At 41.2% G+C, this 21,506-nt stretch overlaps 1 protein-coding gene and 1 long non-coding RNA gene across 1 annotated transcript in view; both read left to right on the forward strand.

Moving 5' to 3' along the window:
* The window catches only part of LOC108348398 (uncharacterized), a 119,670-nt gene extending 116,864 nt beyond the window's left edge, over positions 1 to 2,806 (forward strand). Inside the window, exon 7 of the long non-coding RNA XR_015639923.1 lies at positions 172 to 2,806. This is a non-coding gene — a long non-coding RNA (uncharacterized LOC108348398). The remainder of the gene's footprint in view (positions 1 to 171) is intronic.
* The window catches only part of Erich1 (glutamate-rich 1), a gene marked incomplete at its 5' end in the record, with an annotated part of 52,793,804 nt that overhangs the window by 24,885,130 nt on the left and 27,887,168 nt on the right, over positions 1 to 21,506 (forward strand).

Raw genomic sequence — 21,506 nt, forward strand, 5'->3', positions numbered from 1 at the left:
GTTAAAACTTAGAATTCTTTATTAAATAGTTTTCAAAAAATCTGTAGCTTAGCTTGCTTTTAGAGTCTGTGCCTTGCAGGTGTGGTGAATTAATCTGACTGTGTGGCTTTTACTTTTCCCCTAAACAGGTTCTTCCTATCTGAATGATATCTATTCTTTTTTATCTTACAGGTTCAATGCTTTGTCTTCACCATCTGAGATCAAACGTCTTTAATTGGGAGCTACAGAATTTACTGAATTTAGGATTCATTTAAAACTCACTGGCTTAGACTTATAATGCTAACCCCCCACTGCTCTGTCTACTTATGAAGAAGTCTTACACCACATAGATTTGCTTATTTCTGAGAATGAAAGACTCTTTATAATCCTATTTTAAAAGCTCCTAAGGAGCACAGAGACTATAAATTATAATTCAGTATTTGGAAGGGTTGGATTTAAGTGAGATAGGATCATATGGTTCATAGATTTCTTTTAATAAACACATAAGCTTACATATTAAAGACTGTAATGCATCTGTGGCTAGCTCAGGAAAGGAAAACTATCTCTATATAGGATGGACTTTAAGCTGACAGAACATAAGGACTTGGTGGGATACTGAGATAATAAAGGGGACAGGAAATAGTTCCCACGAAGCATAGAGAGAACTGCCTGCCCTGCCTGGGGGACAAGGCTGTTAATGATTAGGATGTGCTATGCATTCTATGCTGGGTAACTGTGGATGAGCGGATTGGATAAGCTGATAACTAGTATGCGCAAAACAGGAAGCAAAGGTCTTATAAGAAACACTTACTTCATGCTCCTAAAGGGGAACCTTTAAAAGTACCACTTATCTAAAAGGCCCTGAATTTGATGGGAAGTACGTCAGAAGAGTTGAAGTCAGTCAGTCCGAGCTGTGCTCAGGCCCTACTGGTGACTTCATGTGTCCTAGTGCACACCTCCAGCTCCCTTCCTGGGTGACCATTTGATTCTCTCTTAAAAAGACGATGAGAATAAAAGATCACTTGGGTTCTCTCAGCCCTGACAGGCTGTGGAGGAAGATGTCAATCTTACCCAGGAATAGCACTTGCCCTTTCTGCTATCCACCTACCTCTCAATCCTCCATATAAATAAATTCTGGTGTCTTTAGCTGGACATATTTTCCTGGAACAGCATACTTTTCAGTTTCCTTACTTGGCTTAGTATGTTAACATGACTGAGATGTGATCAATAAGGCGGAAGATGCCCATGGCATAAGCGCTTTAGGCAGATGGCCGAAGAGAAGCCAGCTCAACAATTAGAAATAATCATCCCCCTGTCCCTCAACTCCCTGATGTCCAAGACTGATGCTGGCTGTAGGTGCATGACCTTAGAGGTGAGTCTGAGAATGGAAACCCTTCTTTAAAATGATGAACCTTATCTCCATGTCAGATCCGTAGAGACACAGTGAATGTTCTGGTATGGCTGCTCTGGGCTATCACAACAGAGATGCCAACTGGTACAAGCTATAAAATGATTAATTTCTATCCTAAAATAACAGTGGCAAGCAATTCGATGGAAGACAGTATTCTGAGTGTTTTCTGGAAATCGTCTTATTTGGTTCCTACAATGAAGAACATTATTATCATCTACAATTCCTAGTCGAGGAAATGACCACTTGGAAAAATGACATGGTATCTAGAGGAACAGCTAGCTGTTAATTGCCAGTGTGTGCATTCTATACCTGCTTTGGAGAACTCCGTGTCCCCTTCGCAATCCTTACTATGAATTGAATGTAATTGTTATTCCTGGTGGGCAAAAGACAGTGTTCTTCCCTCCCCACTATAAAAAAATGCCTAAGGAAGCCGGTGGTAGCTAAAATTTCTGGAGAACATGGTAGAACTGTTGAGATACAAACAACATCAAACCCAACTGCTTCCTAAACAAGGTTAGTACCCACCATTCCTATGGAAACACATGTAGTCATAACTGTTTGTGGCGGTTTGAATAAAAGTGGCCCCCACAGATTCCTGTGTTTGAACGCTCCACCCACAGGGAGTGGCACTATTAGGAAGTATGGCCTTGTTGGAGGAAGTGTGTCACTGTGGGTGTATGCCTAGAGGTCTCATATGCTCAAACTATGTCCAGAGTGATACACAGTCCCTTGTGCTTCCTGTGGACCAAGATGGCGAGTACTCAGCTCCTTCTCCAATACTTTCTCTGCATTCCACCATGTTGATAGTAGACTGAACCTCTGAACTGTAAGCCAGCCCCAATTAATGTTTTCCTTTATAAGACTTGCTGTGATCATGATGTGTCTTTACAGCAATAGGAACCATGAGACACTATCCAAAGCCTTACCTTGGTTAGCAAACACTTCGCCTTCCCTTGGAATTTGTAAAATGGAAAGACATTGACTAATCTTAAACACACGCAAACATGTATACATGTATGCCTTTAGTAAATAACACCTGAAAACATTGATGTTCACAGGGTCCACAGCAGTTTTGAGAAAACTTAGAAGCATCAGAAATGTTAGACTGACTTCTAGAATGTGGTAGGTACGTAAGCAGGTATCGGTTCATTTAACTTTCATGGTGGTCAGTTTTTCACTGTTAACATTAATGGATTTGAAATTACTTTAGAGATAGAGATCTAGGTAAAAGTCTGTGATGGCATGCCTGAAGAGGTTTTACCTAAAGAGCTACCACACATGTAACTGGCACTGTACTGTGGGCTGAGATTTCAAACTGGATAAAGAGAAAGAAGGAGGAAAACAAGTTATCAAAATCTCTCTCTCTCTCTCTCTCTCTCTCTGCTTCCTGATGACCAATAAAGTGTAACCATCTGACTCATGTCCTGTTGCCATGCCTTCCCCCCACATGATGGACTGTATCGCTTAAACTAGCAAGCAAAACGAGCCCTTCCCTCGTTAGCTACCTTTGTCGGGTGTTTTATTATAGCAATGGGGAAAATCACTTCTCACCATCCGACCTTCTAAGGAGAAGGTTTCTTATTTTACAGACACACAGTGTGGAAGCAATGTCTTTAAAGCACTCGCCTTGGTCCTTCATATGGTTTAGAACTCCAGCCAATGAAAATAATGTTCCAATCATTTTTTACAGGACTCTACTCACTATATTTACCAACAGTTATTTTCTCTTTGGCCCTAGCCACTTGCGTGAAAAGGATTGTTCATGCTGGAGCTTGGCCACACTACTGCAATGCATGCCCATAATTAAGACAGCGCTGTGGGTGGTGTGGTCAGAGGGAGATAGATGGGAGCAGGGTATGTTGCGGCAGGCAGAACACTAAGCCATTTTTCTACCTTTGCCGGATTGATCTGGAAGTTTCACTTCCTCCATTTTTGTTTCTGTTCATAGCCTGCTCTTTTTTTTCCCCCTTCAAGCTGTAAACGAGGCCAATGTCGCTTTAGGATAGTGGGAGGACTGTTCAGTACTGATTGAAAACATGGGCTGCCACTGTGGTGGGATAGGCAGCTCAGCACAGATGTTACTCTGCGTGAACGCTACGCAACACGAGGATATTTTCACAGATTTCTATTAATCACTCTCTTGGCAGATTTTCACTCTCTGACACCTTGTTTTGTAGAAATCAAACAATGCGACAACACAGAAGAAAGACAGTGTTTCTTATATAATTGTCACCTATTGGATTCTGCAGCTCATGGTTCATGTTTTAACTTTCTTAGTGTTTTCTTCAGTTCTTAGGTGTTGTCCCAGTTCAAAACTTATGTGCAGTTCTAAATTAGTATTTACGATGCCAAACCCACACTCATTCCTTTCTCCTTGATGCTACTCTCTCTAGAGAGTTCCCCTGGAATCCTCCCCAGATATGTCCTTGTTCCCCATGGGAAATGGATGACTGCTTCCAGGCTTCTGTCGATAGCTTGATGCTTCAGGAAGGAAGGTTTTGCCAAGGAGTGTTATGGAGAGGGGGGGCATGAACAGCAGTGAGCAGCACAACAGACACCTGAAATTGCTTACCCAGTCAGCAGCAGAGACGTGTAGGCAGACACTGCCTTACTTTTAGAGGTAAGCCCTCGCTTTCTTGCTGACTGTCATTTTAAATACAACAGCCAAGAACTGGTATGCTGGCCCAGTGAATAGAACACTTGCCCAGTGAGTGTGAAAAGCTGAATTCAGATCCTCCAAGCCCCCACAAAAAGCCTGGCTCAGCAGTGCATGCCTATAATCACCACACACACACACACACACACACACACACACACACACACACACACACACACTATGTGTGCTATGTGCTATGAGATGGGAGCTGAATCCCTGGAGGTCTGTGGATGAGCTAGCCTGATCTATGTGACAAAGTCCGAGACTAATGAGAAGCCCTATCTTGTGCAAGTATCCAAAAGCACTTCAGGACAGATGCTAGAGGATGTCCTTTGAGCTCTACCTGTTCAGGTATAAGACCCTCAAAACACACGCACACACACACACACACACACACACACACACACACACACACACACACACGCAAGCATGCAAGCGCGCATGCACATACTTAAAAAAAAGAATCTGCGGCTACATGAAAGAAAACTTAAGCAAGAAACAAGTCTTTCAAAAGGAGCCCTCTTTTAGGGTTGTGTGTATCAGGTGAGATGGTTTGGTAAGGCTTTCAACTCCGGCTTTTGAAATCAAGGTGAGTGTTCTTTGATGACAACATGTACATGAGTCAGAGAGGCTGGGGAAAAGACGGGAAGGACTGGCTGCTGTAATTATGCTCATGCTCTGCTGTACATCTGCATTCTTGGAAGGAAAATGTCAAGCTCTGTTTGGGTTTGGGGATAAATCATTTCAGAAGACCCGCTTTACTGGAATATGTCTTCCCCTCTGTTTCTTCTCCTGCCAATACCCCAGAGTTCCGCCTGAGTCCCTGTGAGCATGGCAGCAGCAACGGTGCTGATGTTAGCTTAAATGAATAAGCAGACAAGGCCACTAGATGATGGAGGCTTCAGAGTTCAAGTTTCTCCCTGCGTTCAACTCAACACCTGCCTTTATTTTGAATCGTGTTATTGGCATGCCCCTCTGATTACTTCTTCCTTTGAGCTCTCATGGCAATTTGTACATAGCACTAGTGCAGAATTCATCAAGTTGGTCCATAACTAGCTGTTTATATGTATTCAATACAAATAATTTTTGATCACAGGAAACGCTATTTCAGCAAAAGTTTCTGTCCCCAATGACTAGAAGAATGGCATGCGTGTGTGTGTGTGTGTGTGTGTGTGTGTGTGTGTGTGTGTGTGTGTGTGTAAGATATCCCAGCCGTAAGAATCACTTAGGAGACAGTGTTAACAACTGAACTCTTGAGAGACAGTGAAACTATCATACATAGTAACCAGCCGTCCTCATCAATGCTTTAGACAGCTAGTGTGACTTATCAGTGTGGTTGAACTTGGGCTACTGCTTCCTTTTGAATGCAACAGAGCAACCCTAGCAATGCTTTCTGGGTATGGTACCCTGGAATGCTCAGGTTTGGTATCAATCAGATTTTCTTTGAGGGTATATGGTAAGCACACAGCCAGAGAGATGGCTAGACATCATACTCCACTCCATTGAGGACCTCTCTGAGCATAGGTTGCCACTCCACACCATGTCCTCTAGTCTATGCAGTCCAGACTTTTGTAGGAACTTCATGCAGTTATCACTTCCACATCTGCATCTTTAATCAATGTCATGGCTCTGACATTGCTTCTTGAAGATATGAGCTAGTAAGGATTGCCATTTGCTGCTGGTGGCAAGATGGCTACCCAGAGAGTGTCCAGCTGACCAAGCGAGCCCATCTCTAGTAGTCAAGGATCACCAAAGAAGGCACAGTGTTCTGGAACCTGTGAGGTACTGCTAGCTCCTCTTGAGAAAGGAGACACTTCTTCTGACAGCTTCTAGAAGAACTGTTGGCAGAAAAACGGTTGGCAAGTGTCCTTCCATGCACCCAACCTCTTCCATCAGGGAGGAGTTTCCCAATGCAGTTCCTTAAACAAATCTTAGATCTGTTTCTCAGCATGGCTCACTTCAAGCTAGCGGCAATGGGGGTCCTCCTACACACCTGGACTTCAAGATGGATGCAGGGAAAGGAGAAAAGGAATGAAATGGTTCTCTTGAGACTCTTGACAATCGGGTCTGCTGCGTTTGCTTAGTTGGGGGTCCTGAGTCCTCCAGCTTTGAAAGGTAGGGCTCTGACATCAGCTGCAGCTTAAGCTATCTACAGGGCAAAATCATCTAATCATGACCAGAAGACATTTCCTTTATTGATGCCTGTAAAACCTTTACAGAAATCCAGATTTCAGGAATCCTAGCAGAAAGAATAGAAAAGAAACAACCAAATCCCCAAAGACTTCAAGGAAATACGATTTGAGTCTTGCTTGTGAAAATTTCAAGTTAATGATATTAAGTCATTTATTTCATAATTATGGTTTCAATGAGCCCTGACACCTCAAATACCCATGTGACATTTATGGTAATAAATTGATATGGATTGTATAACACAATGCTCTATATAAGAGCACATAGACTTTTATAATTAAGACATAAATACACAACCAGCACTTTACATCTGCAAGTAGATTCCAGTTACTGTTGATCCAAATATCCTTTTTAAAAAACTTTTTCTTGATTCTTTGTGAGTTTCACATCATATACCCCTCAGTCCTGATCAATCTACCCATTCCCTCATATCTACCCTCTGCCCTTCAATCTATCCTCAAAACGAACACACAAACAGATATAAACAAAACAAAACAAAACCCAATATAAGAATATATTCTTCTGTCTATACATCTTTACTTGCTAACGTTCATTGCAATGATTCACTGATCTGGTTCAAGGTCTCTGGGTTCTTCTGTGACACCATCAATATAGGATCCTCACTGGGACTCCTCCCAGTTATTCTGTTGTTGTCTAGTGTCATGGAGATCCTACAGCTTTGGATCAGCAAGACCAGCCCTTTCACATGCTCTAACAGTTCACATCTGATATAGACTTTGGGGTGGGGCCAACTCAAAGCCCTGGATCTGGGCCTATGTGGTAGCTGACATGGAGAGCCTGCCAGACTCTCTTACCTACCACGGAGTTCTCCAGCCCTGCTCCAGCTTGGCCATTTAATAATGCCATCGGTAGGAGGCAGGGTCAGCTCTTCCGGTACCATGCTTCTGGTATCAGCTAACCCACACCCATGCCTCCAGAGCCAGCTCAGTGTGTTACCCTGGTGAATTGTAGGGCCAACTCTCCAGAGTGCTGCAACCAGTAAGGGCAAGTTGGGCCAGGGCCCGGATATCCACGTGATCAGGGTGCAGAGACTAGGGACATCACATGATCTCTACTGGTAATATAAGCCACAGACATTGACACAGAACCCTACCTCTGCATAATCACAGACCCAGACAGGGCCCTTATGGCAGCAAGGGACTCCATCATGGCCTCAGGCAACAGGGTTGGATGGGCACAACAGGCTATTCCTCTTCACCCTCGCATCAGTTCCATCTCTTTATAATGCTCAAACTGTTCTGCTTCCTTTCCTCCCATCTGTCTAGCACACACTTGCACATTGTAGTGGCTCCTGCCGCAGACCTCTGGGTGACCTCGTCTGCTTGTGTAGGCGGGTCTCTCTAGGCATCTTTCCTGCTAGTGCAGCGTGGCATGGCCGTGGGCAGGTCTCTGTTTCTTTCTTCTCCCACACTGCATGGTAGCAGGCAGTGCTCTCTGTCTATGGTGGTATGCTATGCGACAGAGGGCAGATCTGTGGGCATCTTTCCCCACTCAAGCTGCATGCCATGGCAGTTGGCAGATATCTGATGTCTCCTGATGTTACTTTTAACCTCCACTGCCATCAGCACAACCCTGGGATACTGTGAGGACCTCCTTGTCACCGACATCGGCACAGCAGCCTAGATTAAGGCCAGTGAGGCAAAAATACCTTTTAAAATTGTAAGATGACTGTAGTAGCAGGATATTGGGGAGGAATAACCTTAAGAATGATCTGAACTAGCCTGGGTTACATAACAAGACTATCTCAACAAAGGCAAAACACAAACTATTTTGTCTGTACTGCACATGGGCAAACATTCTTATTTGTATTCCTTAAGCAATAAACAGCTAGGATAGCATATGTGTTTTACTCTGAAAATAATCTATGCTTTTTTGAACTTCCTGTTTTATATTAAATACCACTACCAAATTATTGAAGTCAGGAAGAAAAATGCAGAGAGTGGTGGCATACACCTAAGTGCCTGAGACGTGAGTGGGACACACAGCTACTCTCAATTTCACAGAGCATCATACATCTACCACTGACCTTAGGAGCACCATCAGTTAGCCTTCCTCAGCTTATGAGGCAGTGAGGGAGGATGTAGAGAGTGTTGGAAGGGCCTGCGAGATGGTTCAGAGTGTGGGGACTAAGGTTGACAGCCTGAATCCAATCCCAAAACCCACATTGAGAAAGGGGAAACTGACTCCCCAAAGTTGTACTGAGACTTCTCCACATGTGCCTTGCTTTATGTATACCACCATACATGAAGTGAAAAGTGTGCATGAGGGCACATAGACGTTATATGTGGGGCCTATACCATTGTACGCAGGAGACAAAGCAGCCGAAGATTTCATTGGTGAGGCGTAACTACTCAAATTAATATCGATTAAATGATCTTGTGAGGTGTAGCTGCTAACCCCCACCTCAGATAGCTAAGTTTAAACAGTTGTCGCTACAGAAATCTTTTTTGTTTGGTGAACATCAAATCTCCTGCCATTGTTTCTGTCCCTTTGCCATGACTGATGATGTCCAGGTCTTTCTCTAACTCACTGGGCATGTTATTTAGAGTTATGAAGAGCGGTGCAGATCCTCGTGAATCCCCCAAACTCTGAAGAGGGTACTCACTGGGCTGTGTCAAGCTCTGAAGAGGATACTCACTGGGCTGTGTCAAGCCTATAGAGAAGGTTTTGTGGTGAAGTTTGTGAGGCAACCTTAGTCTGTAAGTTGCTATAACAAATTGCCACACACTAAGTTACAAGCAACAGAAATGCATTGCCCTGAAAGAATGGGAAGCCCCAGATTAAGGTGACAACAGATTTTCACTTCAGTGTCTGCAGAGGGCTGCCACCCACTTTCAAGAGAAGGTCACATGATGTACAAAGGTAGAAAGATGTCTGTGTTGGGAGGCAGAGGGATCAATCCCTTCCTTCGGGGCCTTTTGTAAGGACAGCAATCCCATCTGTGCAGATCATAATCTCACAATCCTTTCCACCTTCCAGGGGCTCTAACTCTTAGTCACCTTGGAGTTCAGCCCCCAACATAGGAGTTTTTGAAGAATGTACACATTCTGACCATATCAAAGCCAACTGTTGTCTCTGGCTTTCCCATACTCTGCATGGTGTGCAGTTGAAAGGTCTAGGTATACCCAAGCTAGCTTTTAACATCAATTTTCTTGGAACTCTACAAGTTTCTTTGTGGTACCCTAAGACTGTCCCTGGCACATTACTTCTTCCCTCTAAGCACTCACAAGGCCCAACTTAGCTTCCGATATCAGACCAGATCTGGTTCATTCAGAGTGATACAGTCTTAGGTACAGGCATATCATTTTGTGTCCATACAAAATATCTTATCAGCTCCAAGCCTTATGATGGTCGTTTCCTTGCAACTTCTGCCGAGCGTACCTGCAGATGACCCATTAGTGTGCGGCAGCTCGCTCTCTTTGCATTTGGTTGAGAGTTGACTAGTCAGTCATCTCTTTCCCCATTAGGATCACATTTCCAAGTTGTCCCCCTTTGCCTTCAAAGAAAATTTCCTCTGGGTTAGTTGGACTGGGGTGCTTTGTGCTTTTGAGTGCTAGCAAACAAGAAGCAATGGCGTGTCCTCCAAGGACAGTTGTGCTCTCCTTAACTTCGCGGGTACAGTTACTGTGGATAAGCTGGTTTATCCCATTCCTGGGACGCTCTGAGTTTAAAGGTACAGTACCTGTCATGTATGGAAGAAAAATAAGCGATATGTATGTTAATAGCTTTGGCTTGGCAAGTGTGGATGAGATACAGCTTAAATCTTTAGCTCTGACCCTGGCTTTGCGTGTTGCCTACGCTTAGTTTCCCAGGCAAAGGCTGGAGGAGAGGCAGGGAGGAGGGAGCAGCACCAAGAGCCAAGAGAAAGATTCTTAGTGACTCTCAGGCCTGGTTGGGGTCAACCGGGCAGCATAAGAGCCTTCAACTCAGTCAGGATCCTTCTCTGCTCCTTAGACATCCATGAAGGAATGTTTATCTCCCGCTGCCTGACGACAGTCAAGCTGGCTCAGGTTCTACCCCAGTCTTTTCATCTCACTTTAAAACACTCTTTTTTTAAAAATTACAAACTAAAGTGGAGAGGCAATACTCATTTTTATTAAATGAGTTCTTTTCACAAGGTCAGTTTATGCCCATTACTGACTAGGAGGGAAGAGATTTGAGGTAATGATCACATTCAATTAGGAAAGGGAAACAATGAGATCTGGCTTTTCAGGATGAGGGGAACCTGAGTAATTAAAATTATTTCAGAGAAGCATTGATTTCCTTTAAATTATAATATCTCCAGAAGCTTATTTATATTTCATATATAGTCAAACATTTTTGGTAATTATTTGGTCTTTCTCATTTCTAAACCACATATGAGCTAACTTTTCCATTTTGCTGAGAGATGTTCTCTATCTCAGAATAATAATGGTGAATTCTCCATAAATACTTTACATTTATGAGGCTATCTCCTACTAGCGAAGCCACACTGCATTCGGTGTGGCAGCTGGGGAAAAGGAGAGTGGATTCCAGGGAGGCAGCTCTTGGCTTTAACTTTTTTATTTTTGGCAACTTCGTTATTGTTGAAATTCTCCAAATTAAAATGCAAAAGCTGAACTTATAGGCTGGGCTTTCTCGACCTTAATGAAACAGAGGATGCCATTTCAACAGTTCCGTGCCAGGCTCTCTGTGAGCTTTGTCTTCTGCCCTGTCTTTTATATTTCAGAATAAAGTTTCTTGGGTCTGGTAAAAGCAGGCAATCTTGTTCCCATTATTTCTGTCATGTTACAATACAAAATGGATTTCACAGACATAGTGCATGTCTTAAGGGAAAACAAACCTCCTGTACTCTTTTTTTTTTATGGAAATCTTTAAAATAGAATCAGTTTTCACTTGTCTGGGAGCAGTTCATGTATGGCTCCTTTTGGGCAGAAAGATGGTTTTGCTGACCCACTGATGTGGCTTTAAGCCCCACAATCATTTAAATGGAGAGAATTTTTCTCTTTCTCCTTGCCAGGTTTAATTTGTCACAACAATATGTTTTTATGGATGTAGTAAACCAAAACTCGGGTGCAATCTTTTTGTCCATTGTAAAGTAATAAAACAGTTTATTTCTTATATGCAGAATGAAATTAAATCAGGGACACCTTTGATATCTTTCCCTTCCTTGAATTTCTAGGAAAGGTATTGAAACGTGATTGTGGCACTCTATTTCAACAGGGTCTTTTAAAAACAACGGGGTCAAGTCAGCAAAACTGAACCATCCTCCTCCTGCAGGACACCCAGTGTCCTCACGTGAACCTGAAGCTGGGCATCAAAGCAGAGGGCAAAGGTAGGGTAGTTGTGGGAAGGGGTGGGCCAGGAGGAGCATCTCCCAGGCACATTTATAGCCTGTACCACCACCAGCTGCCATGGGCCCATCATTGGTCTCCTCACACCACAGGCAGCTACAGCCCATGTCACAACACAATCACTTTCTGTCCATTCCCCATCTTCAGTTTCACACTTTACGCAGAAGTGCTAAAGCAAAGGCCATTCATTGTTCACCACTCTAGCACGTACACCTAGTGACAATTTTGGAGGTTTGGTTGCTTTATAAGACACAGAAATAGTATCAGACTATGTTTTTTGTTTAATTCCGAGTGTGGGATATGGTTTCACAGCAACTGACTATGATTTGCCTTGTGCTCTAGCTGGGGAGTGAAATTTAGTCAGCTGCAGGTGGGTTTTGAGTTTTTTGTTTGTTTGTTTGCTTTTGGGATGGTGTGATGTTTGGAATTCTGGAGACCTTTCAGAGGGTATGTAAATGCCAGGGCAGCAAGAGACAAAGTTAATGTTGTTGTTTTCAGGGGTGGGTTGTTGATTGGTTGCTGTTGGTTGCGGTTTGTTAAGTAGTCTTGTACAAAAAAGAAACAACAAGAAGAAATTAGGTATCCTGATGGCAAAGATTCAAACTTGCCCCGAGGAAGTAATCTAAGTAAGCTAAAGAGCAGGAAGTGGCCTTACAAAAATACCTGTCCCCCCTTTCCCCCTCTACCCTGTTTACTCTTTCATCTAGTGTTAAGGGGTTGAAAGATGGGAAAAGGGTAGATAATGGTGGAAGAACAAAGAACCCATAAAGTAGCAAAAGACTGGCTACACAAGCATCCTTCACACCTGTACTTCCACGAGCACAGGTATGCGTGTTCCCCTCCTTCCAGAGGTAGGTCGGTTTTAAATGTGCGTGTGTTTTAGCTAAAGTCAGATTCAAAATCATAGTCACTAGGGCTTTTAAATTTTCCTTTTCCCCCAATAGAGACTAAAGTTTGTGTGATTTTGGCAATTAGGGTTTATGGAGACATTATTTATCAGAAAATATGCCTGTTTATTTGCCAACTAATATTTTGAGGCTATTTAATAAGTTGCATAACCATCCATCACTGTGGTCACTTTAGGTCTCCTACGCCCCTATGTGCAAGCAATCTCCACCCCATCTCCAGTCCTCAGCAAACACTACCTTCTCTATAAACCAGAATTACTCAAAATTATGTGAATTCCTTCAAATTACTTTTTCGTATAGCATGATGTTTTGAAGGTTTATCTCTGCTGAGGATGATTGGTAACTTGTGCCTTTTTATCAGCTAATAATATTTTAAGGTACAGCTATTTCGTACCTATAATACCACTTTGGTACTAGGTAACCTCTGAGTCATGTTTAGTTTTTATTTTATTTTTATTTTTATTTTTTGAACAATGGATGATGTAGTGCTGGGAATCTTCACTGGCAAGTCTTTGGTAAATACAGGTTTCCATTTCTCCTTACCATATATTGTGGCACACATTAAAGTGATGCTTACTTTTTAATTGGGGAATAAAAATTAATATGTCTCCATGCTGTTCTCTATCCATCTCCACCAGTCATACTGGGCTCCATCCTTTCCCTAAGTAATCTACTACCCTTGGATTTCCTGTCATATATTTCATTGCCCTCTCTTATTTCTTCCTGTCTCCTTCTTTTAGACTTCTATGTCCTCCTCACAGACCCCAGCATTCATTATTGACGTTTTCCTTAATGACAGCCATTTTGACTAGGATGAGGTGAAATCTCATTCAACTGATAGCTAAGGATGTTGAGCATTGTTTCCAAGTATCATTGATTTGTACTTTTCTTTAGAATTCTCTAAGTAGAATTTTTCTATTCAGTTTGCTAATGCATTTAATCATTGGCACAGTGGGAGTATTTCTTTCCAATGTATGTTTCATACTGTTCCATCAAAGATCTAGTGCTGTAACATTGCAGGCTTCTTTCTGGGTTCTCTATTACATCCTACTGGTCCGTAGGCATATTTTGTGGCAACATCAGGCTGTTTTCGTTACTATGATTGTGTAGTACTGTTTGATATCAGGAACTCTGATGGTTCCCCCATTCTATCATTGATTTCTGCTTAGTAGTGCTCTGACTTGAAGGTTATTGTGTGTTACTGTATGAACTACATGTTGCTTTCTGGTTCTATGAATATCACTGGAGATTGCATTGAATTTGTAGATCACTATCAGTTACTTGGCCATTTATTCTGTCATTTATTACATCATTTATTTTGTCAATTCATGAGCAGGGGAAGCGTTCTCGTCTTCTAATGTTCTCCACAATTTCTTCCTTCAGTATCTTAAAGCTCTGTTTCTTTCCTTAAGCTTCTCCTTGTGTGTGTTTTGTTTCTTTAAGTCATTCTGAATAGTATTTTCTTCCTGGCTTCTTTTTTTTTGGACAAGTTCCTTATTTATTTATATAGTAGCTACTGAGTTTTGTTTGTTAATTTTATATTCTGCTCTTTTGTTGAAAGTGTTTCTCACCCAAAGAATTTTCTGGTGTAGTCTTTTAGGTGTCTTAAGTATAGTAGTAGGTCATCTGCAAATGAGGATAATTTAGCATCTTCTTTTTTGTATCTTTCGCTTATCTTACTGCTTTAATCACATACTGTGTTGAGTAACAATAAAGAGAGGAGGTACCATTGACTTCTGTTTGATTTTAGAGGAAACATTTTCAATCCCTGCTCCCCCATTTCGTACAATGTTGGCTATACGCTTGTCCTCCATAGCAGTTCTCATATCACGACATGAGTTTTATGGTTTTTATTATTTTTTATTTTTGTTCAGAGTTTTTTTTCAGGGCTTTTTATGGTAAAGGGTTATTAATCTTTGCTACAGACTTTTTCTTTCCTTAAAAATAAAAAAGAGGTTCATTTTTATTTTTGGTTTTGGTTATATATGTCTCTGTGTATGGTTGCTGTAGACCCCAGAAGATGGTGTTGGAACCCCTGGAACTAGAGATTCAGAACTTTATGTGCTGACAAACATGGTGCTGGAAGCAAGATTCGTGTCCTCTGTAAGAGCAACAGGGCTCTTAACCACTGAGTCATCTCTCCCACACATTCACACTAGATACTACTCTTGCCTTTTTCCCCTCCAAGTTTGGGTTCTCAGGGAATGAATTGGGTCCTTGGCATTTGCAACACACGCACCTACTGACTGAGCTGTCTATGGAGTCTGCCCCAGGCATCTTCTTCTTTTTCTTTTTTTTCCATGTTTATTGGTTTCTTGCCTATCTTGTTATCTATGTGGAAAGGCCCATATAAATCTTTTCCTCATGTTAAACCTGAGTTATTTTATTTATTGGATTGCAATGTTCTTAATGTATTTTGGATGTAAATTTGATATGAATATATATTTTAAAATGCTTTCAATTTGTAGTTTGTCTTTATTAGTAGTACTGTCTCTTGGAAAGGAGAAACATTTAACTTTGGTGATGTTCAATTTATCAATTTTTCTCTAACTAACCATGACTTTAGGGTCATATTTAAGAAATCTTTGCCTACATCACTGCCAATTTCCTACAGCTTTTCACTAGAATCCTCATTTCACCTCCCATGTTTGGGTCCACCTGAATTGATTTTTCATGTGACATGGTAGGAGATAAGGATCCTAGGTCATAATTATTTTTATTACTGCATATAAACATGCAATTGTAGTATATTATTTATTGATCTAAACCCTTTCTCCAGTGAATTCTTCTGATGGTAGAAAAATCAATGGACCACAAACACATAAGCTGACTTCTGGATTTCATATTCACTTGCACTGATATGTAGGTCTGTCTTTGTGCCAGCCCTAGGCCCTTCATTACTTTTGCCATCTGGCAAGTTGCAAAGTTGGGTGGTGAGAATTCTCCAGCTTTATTGTACTCATTTTCTCATGGCTTTATCCTTTATAGACATCCTTTAATTATAAAGATTACAAGAAGGTGATCAGCTTCACCTGTATTCCTCTTTAAATGTGTATAGTTCTTCTTGTTGTTGAAATAGGCTAATCTGTTTGAGGGAGCAGACCCATCCACTCATTACTAGCAATGTAAAAGAAGAGCCACTCACCTAGCTGACAACCCTATGTCAGCAATTTGGAATGTGCTTAGCTAAGCATTTGTGTGCTTGCCTTGTAGTCATACATCCATAGTCAGCTGCCAGTCACCTTGGCAGTTCTGCTTCTAGGGCTTGACTGGATGTCAGTTGGGGCAATGAAGGGAACTGGGCCATGTGCTTCTCATCTATCAAGCTATCAAGCTGGCTTGGTTGACATCCTTGGTTGTCTCCTTGGTTGACAGTCTCTTGTTCACTGTAAATGACAAGGCCAACATCTAAGTCCACTTGTGAGGAAGCAAAGACTAATGGTACTAACTGGATGAGTCTACTACAATTTCTAATAATCTGCAGGGATTTTAATGGAGAGTCAAAGCGAACTTTCATAGCACAGCTATTTTAAAGTAACACTTTTAGGCCTTAGGCACATAGTCTGCCATAGGTGACCAATTTGTAGACTTCCATGTCTCCTCTGAAAGTCCTAGTCACTAAAGCTAAGGAGAAATAAAATCATAACCTATTATTTTCCTTAAGGAACCAAAAGAACCAAAGTATATTCAGTATAAAAACAATAAAGAACTCCCAACTTGACTCTCTCTAGTTTAACATGTTTAACCTTTAAAGGGTCATTCTTAGTTCATCCAGAGCAAACATGAAGGCTGTACATTAGCCACACATTTGTCTCTTTACATGACTAAGCCTGGTCACCAGGCCATCCTGACATTAAGATGCATTCATCGTATATGAATCATTTAAATTTATAAACATTTTAAAAGCTGATTATGAAAGCGGGGTATTGAGCTCAGTTAGCAGAGCCCTTGCCTAGAACACATGAGTCCCTGGGCTTGATCCCATACTTACATATCAGGGTGCGATGGAGCAACCCTGAACTCGTAGCACTTGGGAGGTAGAGGCAGGGAGATCTGTATCTCAAGGTCATTGTTAGCTACATGAAGAGTTTGAGGCCAACCTGGGCTACAAGAAAACCTGTCTCCGAAATAAAACAACAACAACAAACAAACAAACAAACAAACAAAACAAAGCAAATAAACAGTACAAAAAACAGAAAATAGGTAATCTAGGAGGTACGTGAGGAGGACTCAGAAATGATCTTGCTCAGTCCTCTAAGAAGAGTGGACTTGCTTCTGAGATGTGGTACTTCAGTGTGTAAGAACATTTAGGACCAGTATGTATGGGTCACATGTGCTCTTTGAGACAACTGGGGAAAGCCAACTGCCATTTACATATGTATTGGAAGAAATAACTTTGTCTTTATAAATCCATTTGGACCTTGTAGTTATCTGGGTTCTGTTTATTTTAGAATTTAAGTTTCTTTGAAAGCTGTAGCAAACTTGGTAGCTAAATGGATTCACTCAATGGGGCTTTTATTTTTCCCCTAGATCTAACACATTTGTTAACTGACATAACTAGTGTGTGTGTGTGTGTGTGTGTGTGTGTGTGTGTGTGTGTGTGTGTGTGTGTGATGTTGGGATCTCAGATAAAGAATCGGACCTGACAAATATAAATAGCTTAAGTCCAAGCCATTCAGGGACTGAATAAGAGCAAGTCTCTTGGTGATGACTGTCCCAGGCTGCCATTATATAAAGAAACTTCTGAGGAAGTAAAAAGTTCTCCAGAGTCGGACAGAAGCATCATGTGACTTACCTGCAGGCATCAGATTTTTTTTTTTTTTATATCTGTGCAGCCAAGCAAGAAAGGGATGCCTGATAAGGACGAGTTGCTCTGTTAATTAAATTAGCAGCAGAAATTTTACTAGCTTTAATTAGAGTGAAATAAGCCACAGAAATAAAGATAGTGATTAAAGCATGTTAATCTGATTAGAATCACAATATGCATTTGTTTGGGGTTTCTTGATAACATAGAATTATCAGCCTGAGGCTAGAAAGCTACAGGGACCCGTTTTAAAGCAGAGGATCCAGCAAACAGCACCCACACCTGCAGCTGCTCTTGGACTGCCAGCTCGTTTGGGGGGAGATTATGCTTGATAAATAGCTTCGAAGTTACAGGTCATTTCGGAATTGATAAACGCTGTCTAACAGGGAGGTTTTAGAGATGCATGACCACCCACAGTGAAGTGATCTAAAGCTCACTTTACTGTCCCTTCTAGCTGAGCAAGACTTTAGCCAGTGGGGTACCAGCTGTTTAGGAGTTTCCAGTCATGGACAGAGTACAGAGTAGAAAAACCAGAAGATGTCCGTCTGGATTTCTTTCTCCCGGTTCAACAAAAGTGTTGTCTGAGATATTTAGCAGAAAGCATTTCAATACGTATGGAGAGAGAAATTTGGTTTGATTAAATTCAGTACAGTTCAAGTCACATCTTCAAATAATCATATACATCTTTCCCAGGGCTCAGTGGCTTGGTCTTGGCACAGAATTACTTTTAGCTCATGATGTGGATAGATGGGAGCTATTCATTGTTTGTCCATTAGTGTTCAGCCCCTGCCATTTCTTGGTTTGTAAAGTTTCCAATCACCTAATGGGCCAACTGGTAAAAAAAAAAGTCTTTGTTCTTTGTGATGTGTATAAACAATGAATATATTGATGGAATTTCAATAGTATTTAGACACTCATTAAAACAGCAGAATATACTACATACTTCACTGTTGACTTATAAACAAATTTCTTTAGGGGACATTCAATCATAAATTAAATAAAAACAATGCTGCAGATACCGACTTATTTGACTTTAGCTCTTTTAGATGTTTATCCCTCCAATAGGGGCTTATTGTAAAAATGGATTTTCTTTCAGCTTTGCAAATGCCAAGACATAAGAAGAAAGTCACTTTCAGTGGCCAGTGTTATAGTAGAACATTATGGCTCTTACAAATCAAATCATTTACAAAAAAATAGACATTTTATTGTCAATTTGAAGGCATAGATTTCAGCCATAGTCATGTCATTCTCTCCTATTGCAATGATTTAGTTCAAAAGAAAACATTATTCAGTATGGATTTTTCTCATTGAAAAATATAGAGAAAGAATTTTCTTCCATGCTTAGGGCTAGAATACAAAAAGGTAGAGTAAATAATTGCTAGAATATACTTAGATTAAGTTTACTCACCTAATTTCTTATATGTACCCAATTCATTAGTTATAAATTATAATAAAGAATATATAGTGATCAAAAAAATTGTATGGAAAGCTCAATTGCAGCTGAATCTCTATGTGCATGGTAACACAATTTTGTAAGTTTTCAATCAATTCTGAGAATCTCTGAAGAAACATTATTCTGTACTTGTACTTGGTATCATTTTTAAAAGAGTATATAACATCCAGTGGGTAGGTAGGTGACTTGTCTTAAATATTATTTTAGGTTTTTATTTTTATTTATTTGTGGTGTATGTGTGTGTGTGTCTACATGTGCATATGTGATTGCCTGCAGCCACAGAGGCTAGGTGCTTCAGATTCCCTGGATCTTAAGTTTTTAGTGGTTGTACTGAAAATTGAACTCTAATCTTCTGCAAGAGCAACAAACTCTCTTAACCACTGAGCTACCTCTCTGGCACCTTATGTACATTTTGAAGAGATGTACTAATAATGTATGATTAATATAGAGATGGAAAGATGAAACCACTAACTTGATAAAACAGTAAAGCTTCCTGTAAATTCGAACTTTGTCTTCTCTCTTTACCCCTTTTTTAGTCCGAATGCCACGATAAAGTCCTAGCAAGATCTTCTTCATAGTGGGGAGGACAGTGGCGAAATATAGACATCACATTTGAACAAGGTAAAATGGTCGTCCATCCAACTGTATGGGTGTTGAAGCAGATTCAGGATGAGTAGGCTTTGAACAAGCCTCACTGATAAGCTCTCAGATGATTGGGAGAGCCTCCTTGGAAGACCCTCAGATGATGAGACAAGCTGAGAGCCATAATCAAGCTGTGCAAATACATGGCTTGGGCTGAGTCCAGGCTATAATTTCTCTATTCTAACTATCCCTGGGTTTAGGCCTGGGAGCTTCTATCCTCTATACAATCTAATCTTCCAAGAAGACTGATTCAGTCTGGCTTATCTCTGCTTCTCGTTGAATTGCTCTGCTTGGCCCCATGTTAACTTTGGCAATATGTTGCAATTTCCTGGCTCCTCATTCTCAGGCTTAATCTGTTTCACCATATATAACTACTTCTCTCTGTAACCTGTCTCAGGAAAATTGTTCTAGTAAAGTTACCACACATGCACGCACGCGTGCACACACACACAAACACACACACACACACACACACACACACACACACACACACACACACACACACACCCTTTCTCTCCCTGAAATGTTTCAAGATATTTCAATTAAAAATAGCTGAGAGCAGTTAAAGGCCAACAGTCCAGATTACTTTACAAAGATAGATAGTTTTCAAAAATGTCAGAAATCCACAGAATGTGACATTTAATGTTGTTTAGTCATTTGTTGTTTAGACATATCTACTCCTGACAGCACCCCAAATTGGATTCAAAGAAGAAACTGAGCATCTTTACCTCTAGGTAAAGTTGTACAACATGGCAAGATAGCCACTGGGCTGCCCCACACTCCCTTACACTTAAATCTACACATGAAAGAACACACAACACAATAACCTTTGATCCAACTGATAACATGTAATTGCCCACCTAAACATACAAAGCCCTGTACACATCCATCCCTTAAGAATATTCATAACAACCTGTAAAGGTGCAGCGTGGAATCCTAACGTCAGCTGCCATATTGTCCCCAGCTACTCTCTCTCCCTCCTGTCTCTTCTGTTCTTTCTGTTCCAGTCTCCTCCTCTTCCTTCCAACTTTTCTCCTACCTATCCTTCCTTCTCATCCAATTACAGGCCTCCTTCTATCCTGTACCTGCCCTCACCTGTATTTTACAAATTAAATGGGGAGAAGGTTCTGGTGAAGTCACCTGAGTCCTGAGTGTGTGACTAGGCAGACTAGGCAGCCATTCTTGGGACAGTGGAATTAGCATTAAAATACAGATAACTCCGGGGCAAATCACAACATAGGGGATTTGGTTACTTCTTGGGAACAGAATTAAATGTATGACAATGATAAATGGAGCTGTTGGGAAGAGAGAAAGGAAGAAAATGGAATGGACTCCGGTGTTTGATCACAAGTATAGGCATTGGTTTAAACACAAAGTTTTCATTATATGTTATAGATGGACTAATATGTATAAGATAAGATAAATATTGCTAATGATGTGTATGTACCACATAGCTACTGCAGAGCCTGTGGAGACGGACAGATAGGCACCAGCTGTCCCAGGTGGGCAGGCTTGTGAACACTGACACCCAGCCAGGGATTCCATCAACATTCAGATACAGACATCCAAAGTCCATATGGTGGTCCTGGTAGTTCTGTAGAGCCATGAGTCCTGATCTGAAATCCATACTGCAGCTGGAGAACTTATAACTCTAGGGCAGAGATGGGGTTGTTCTTAAATAAACATTAGGCATCTTCTGATTAAGAAAGTAAACAGAGATACTTAATAAATGGTAGGAATATTTCAAAGGGGGTAGTGTGAGTTAGCCAATGGACAAATCTAGCAACACAAAGCCTTTTTCTCATAAGATATGAGCTAGCAGGAATGAGTCAAAGCTTTTGGGTTAGGCATTTATTCCTACGTCAGTCTCAGAGTCATTATTTCAGGAACTTAGGTGTGGGTGGAAAAGCCCCTGGATACATTGATCAAGAACTGAACATGAACATTATGAATGCATCACCCCAATAGCGAACAATACCTGCCAAGGTACCAGTGATGGTTCTGCCTGAAACACATGCGGTGAATGCCGTGAATGCCGTGAATGCGATCGCGAGCATGACAAAGCCAGTGTGGAGCCTGTTCTGAGCAACTGGCCTGGGATACTTAAAA

The sequence above is a fragment of the Rattus norvegicus genome, chromosome 16, assembly GCF_021556685.1.
Source record: "Rattus norvegicus strain SHRSP/BbbUtx chromosome 16, alternate assembly SHRSP_T2T, whole genome shotgun sequence".
NCBI classification, from domain to species: Eukaryota; Metazoa; Chordata; class Mammalia; order Rodentia; family Muridae; genus Rattus; species Rattus norvegicus.